Raw genomic sequence first — 6,000 nt, 5'->3', positions numbered from 1 at the left:
CTCAGGATACCTAGTAAGAATAGTGTTAGGAGAATAAGATAAATGTATCCATAATAATGGACCTTCTTGCCAAAATACTCCTGTAGGAATATTTTTTGTTGGTAGTACAATAAATAATAAAGGCAAACTTATATCAATTCTATCCAAATGCATATTTTCCACATATGTTTCAATGATTTTTAATGTCTTTCTTGCTTTAGGCATTAACATTTGGGGTGAATTTGGATCTGATGGAACTTTGAGGATATCAAATAAAGGTCCCAACTCTCCTGTTGGTATGCCTAGATAAGGCCTTATCCAATTTATGTCTCCTAATAACTTTTGAAAGTCGTTAAGTGATTTGAGTTGATCTACTCGTATTTGAATTTTTGGTGGATGGACCATGGTCGAGGATAATAGAACTCCTAAATAATTAATTGTAAAATTTAATTGTACTTTATCTATTGCTATCTCTAGGTTATAATTTTTTAATAAATTTGTAAGTGTGGCATAACATTCTAGCAATGTGTTTTTATCTTTGTGTGCTAACAATACATCATCCATATAGTGAAATATTTGTAGTTCAGGATTTTGAATTCTAAGTGGCTGGATTGCTTTGTTAACATAAATTTGACACATAGTTGGGCTGTTAGCCATCCCTTGAGGGAGTACTTTCCATTCATATCTCTGATCAGGACCTTCATGATTCAGTGCAGGGACAGTAAATGCAAAATGTAGACTATCCTCAGGATGAATTGGAATTGAAAAAAACCAATCTTTAATATCTATAGCTAAAACATACCAGGATTTTGGCAAAGAAGACAATTGAAGAATCCCCGATTGAGCAGGTCCCATAATAACCATCTCATCATTAATGGCTCTTAAATCTTGCAATAATCTCCATTTACCAGATTTCTTTTTAATGATAAAAATGGGAGTATTATAGGGAGATACAGAAGGTTGTATATGTCCCTCTGCTAATTGTTGTTTGATCAGGTCATGGGCTGCTTTTATCTTTTCTTTAGTCAGGGGCCACTGAGGAACCCACACTGGTCTTTCTGATTTCCAAGTAATTTTTATTGTCTCAGTGACCCCTCTTGAAAACCCAATCCATGTCTATCTATTTCTTGATCTATTTGTATTGGTGCCACTATATATTGTCCTTTTTCTCCTAATCCTTTTCCTTTCCTAAAACCTTGTCTAGCCATAATAGTGGGTGCATTTGAATTGATGTTATTTGTTAACGTTAGTCCTAATTGATCTAGGACATCTCGTCCCCATAAATTTACAGGAAGATGATCCAATACATATGGCTGTATAGATCCTTCACATCCTTCAGTATCCTTCCAATCTAATACCATCGCACTTCTATGGGGATTAGTTGCCCCTCCTAGGCCTCGAAGCGTTTGAGTGGCTTGTTGTAACGGCCAATATTTTGGCCATTCTTGACAAGAGATAATGCTAAGGTCTGCGCCTGTATCCAGTAGCCCATTAAATTCATGTCCTTGAATATTTAGTTTTAGCATGGGGCAAGAATCTAAATTTAAGGAAAGCATAGCCCAATCTACACCTGTGGAGCCTAATCCCCTGGAACCTCTTTCTATAGTATGACTAGAAAATTTACCATGCAGGCTGGGTATTATTAATAACTGTGCTATTCTATCTCCTGGTGAAATTACTGAGATACCCCTTGGAGAACTGGCTATAATTTTTATTTCACCTTCATAATCGGCATCAATTACCCCAGGACTTATCATAAGTCCTTTTAGAGTAGAAGAACTGCGTCCCAATAATAAGCCTACTGTTCCTTGGGGAAGAGGTCCTTTTACCCCTGTGGGAATGATTTGAACTCCCATCTCTGGAGTTAGTACTGCTCTGGCGGAGGCGCAGACGTCCAACCCTGCACTCCCTCTGGTTTGTCTGATGAGAGATCTAATGGATAATGTGTCCTGGGCACTACCCTGATGGTGTTGCTGGGTTCCTCCATTGCCCTGTATATTTGTGGTCGTGGGCCCCGGAGCATTGGACCCCCCTGTCCGTTTTTTGGCAATGGAGTCCAATGTTTTCCTCCAAGATATCGTGGGTAAACACCTGGTCCTTGTCCGTTTTTTGATAACGGAGTACCCTCTATAGTGGTTTGAGAACGGCATTCATTAGCCCAGTGTCTCCCTCTATGGCATCGTGGGCAAATACCTGGTATTCTACCCCTTTGATCATATCCGGTTATGTTAAACCCTCCTCCTATGGAGCAACTCCTTCTAAAATGTCCTGTTTGTCCACAATTGTAGCATGTTTTTGGCCTGGCACCTAAAGCGTGTTGTACTGCAGCTGCCAAGGCTTGCCCCTGTTCATTAATGTCTCTACATAATTTAATATATGTGTTTAAATCTCCATGTTTCCATGGTCTAATGGCCTCCCTGCACCATCCATTTGCCTGTTCGTATACTAGTTGTTTTATTAATGGCATCACTTGTTCTACATCCCCAAAGATTCTGGTAGCTGTTTGAATTTGCCTATCTACAAATTCAGCGTAAGGTTCATTAGCTCCTTGTATTACCTTAGATAATTGACCTTGTAAATCTCCATGTCCTTGTAAAGTCTTCCATGCCCTAACTGCATCTGCAGCAATTTGTGCGTATATGGCAGGATCATATCTAATTTGTTGCAGCTGACCCTCATAAGGTCCTTTTCCTAACAACATATCTAAATTTCTTTGAGGATAACCGCTGCTGCATTCCGCCTAGCCGTCTCCATGCAAAATTCCTGATTGGCAACCTTCCATAACAGATATTGTCCTCCATTTAGCACAGCTTTGCACATACTAGTCCAAACTGCTGGCGTCATGTTCAAGTTGGTAATGGATTCGACCATGCTTACAGTGAAGGGTGCTCGAGGACCATAGGTTGTTACATCCTCTTTCAGCTGCTTCACTGTTTTGAAATCTAAAGCATGGTGAATTTGCTGTCCTCCTGCCTCCTCAAATACAGGGCATGCTAATCTTTGAGGTCCTGTCTCAGGATCCCATCTATCAACTACGGGGGTTGAGGGCCACTCAGCATATGTTGTCTCCATAAGTGGAGCTGTTGGTTGGACACTTACGCCCTCTGGTGATAGAAAGGTGTTAGTAGCAACCTCCTGTTGTAACTTCTCCCCTGATAGCCCTTCCTCCTCTAAACTTTTTTCCCTTGTCTGACTAACTCGAGAGACTTCCTCTTTTACTTGATATAGAATGTCTTCTCCTAGACTAAGCAAACAAGATTGTACCAACGTCCACAATGGTAATGTGCCAACTGGCAGAGTTCCTGGGCTTTCCTTTTCTATACTTTTTAAATCTTCACCATGATGGTTCCATTGTGATATATTTAACAACCCCTCTTTAATAAACCATGGGCTACACCTTTGTATCATCTTAACGTATGCCCTAACTGTTTTTGATTTTACTGAGATGCCTCCTTCCTCTAGCAATTTACTTAACACCCTTTTGGTTTGGTTTTCACTAATTTTTAGTTCCATATTTCTGCTATAAAGATAACGCAACCCAACAAGATAACACAAAACAAAACCGAAACAAAATGGAATAAAAATTTGTTGTATCAATTTTTCTATTTTCTTGACATGTATATCCATGGTCTATCTGTATCTCTTCCTCAGGGGCGAACAACTTCAAACCTTGAGCCAACCACTTTCCCCAGTTTGCCTGAGAAAGTTCTAGGGATAGGCAGCTTGAAACAAAAACAAAACAAATCAAAACAAGAACACATTGTTTTTTGAAATGGTCACCCATTCTCTCGCTCTCCCTCAGGGGCGAGCAATTTCACTTACCCCTAAGATTCAGACGTTCCCCGTACGGGCCACCAAATGCCGCAGTCTGGCTGGGCACGAATAACCGGGAGGTCACGAGCCACTTGTAGATTCAAGCAGGAACGAACTTTATTCCAGAACCCACGCGAACTCCACGGGAACTCAACGGGAACTCCGCGAGAACTCAAAAGTAGCGGGCACCCGAGGTAGCAGGAGCCACCTTATTGCTGGACAGCAGAGGTTTATATACACAACTGAATACACAGCTTGTTGCAATTCAGCATCATCCAGTTACAGTAATCAGTCATTATCTTAATAATTATACACAGCTTAACTTAATTATCATCATCTTAATGGCTCGCTGGCGTTACTTCTCAACCACTCCTTCTGGCAAAATGCCAGGCACCATCTTGACTTGGTTGTGGCTCTCAACAAGGGCCCACTCCCTGAGAAGCAGGAACTCTGTCCCTGTGCTCCTTGATCCAGTGACCGCACCTTGAGAGTGCTCCAAGGAAGGACCCCCAGACCTCGGTGAATAAAACCACGTGTGGCCACGTAGCTTGCGCCAGCCCTCAGCAGCCTGCCTGCCTCTGCTGGCCTCAGTAGTACTCAGCACGCTCAGCCATCAGTGTCCAGAGAGTGTGCTTGCTGCACCGGCTTGCACAGAGCAGCAGGCCTTCCTGGGCTTTCTTCTGCATAATGGAATTTAAATAAGCAGCAATAATGAAATCAGACCTGGCACCGTGGACAGTGTTTCCGGACACTCTGGTCCATGCTCCTATTTTTAACACAGCTGCCTTTTTCTTTGGCCTCCTGACAGTCTAGACTCTCATGCCCTCTCTCCAAGCTGAGAGGACTTCCCCAGACGCCTGCTGTGCTCCTGCCTCCTGTCCCCAACATGTATCCCGGCACAATGTGGCAGGAGCCACGGCCTTCCTGATGCTCTCATCTGACTCCACACTTTACTAGCTGTTCTCAGGACCCAGAGAGCCACCCACTGCCCTGGGGGCCACAGCCATCTGTGACCTGGCTTAGCCACAGGACGAGGCCAACTTCTCTCACATCAGCTCCTGGCACATCTGATATTGAGGTGACACGACAGAGGGTGGTGAAAGGAAGGGCCAGGGGAGAGCTGAGCTGCCCAGGATGCCAGACTCCAAGGGCACCCAAGCTTTGTGGGAGGAGGCTGGAAGGGTGGGTCAGCTACCAGAATTCCTGTCTGACCCACATCATGGGACAATGGAAGTGGCCCAGCCCTGGTGACCTAAATGGCAACATGACAGGGGTCCCTGCAGTACACATAGATGATGGCAGACACATTGGAGTCCCAGGTCCCTTGAAATCCAGCTCATTTTGGTTCAAATGCAGAACCAGAAGTTCACCCATCTGAGATGATAAGGACTCCACATTTTACCCTAGGTCTGGAAACTTCTCCAAGGATAGAGGAGCAGACAGGGGCTCTGGGTGGGTAGATATCTGGGCAAACATCCCTTTGCTCAGAGGGGCTTCAAGCTCAGGAGAGAGCCCAAGTGGGACCTTCTCAGTGACAGTCCCTGTCACAATTACATGTTTTTCTCTCCCCTCCCCACCCTCCATGCCCAAAATATACCACCTGCACCTGGGTCCCTGCTCACTCTCAGGCCTCACTGTTCTGTGATGGGGCGTTTCCGCACAGGCTGCTGTCTAGCCCAGCTCCAGGTCTGCCCAGGACTACAGAGGAGGTGCCTCCGTGGCCTGGTTGCCTGGATGGTAACTGTCCAGCCCACGCCCTGGAGGGGCTGTAAGGCAAGTGCAGCAGTAAGGGCTGCCTTTTGAGCATGAAGAGCTTCTGCTTATTGTTCATAGAAAGCCTAGTTTCTCCTGTATCCTTTCATGTTTGGAGATCACAGGCCAAAGAGGGCCGAGTGGCCATGCTGGCCCAGCCTTAGCCCACAGGCCTAGCACAGTGCCAGTGGCAAGCAAGGACCCTCAAAGCAATTGGCCAGCTATCCCTGGCAGGATAGGACAGGGCTGGCATGTGTCCACAGAGGTCCATCTGCCCTGTTATATCCAGGCTGGCACAGGGACAAGTGGGCTTTGTCAGCAAAGACTTGCTTTTTCCCATGTGGCTCTTGCCATTGCCTGACCCCAAGGGCTGCTTCCCAGGGCCAGGGGCCACTCTGCCCCCTGGGCTCCTTTTCTAGCCTCTTCTCCTGGAGATGTCTGCAGAGGCCTTGGGCA

This window comes from Marmota marmota, unplaced genomic scaffold (assembly GCF_001458135.2).
Source record: "Marmota marmota marmota unplaced genomic scaffold, marMar, whole genome shotgun sequence".
Taxonomy (NCBI): domain Eukaryota; kingdom Metazoa; phylum Chordata; class Mammalia; order Rodentia; family Sciuridae; genus Marmota; species Marmota marmota.
The sequence above is the reverse complement of the archived record's forward strand: the minus strand, read 5'-3'. Positions refer to the sequence as shown.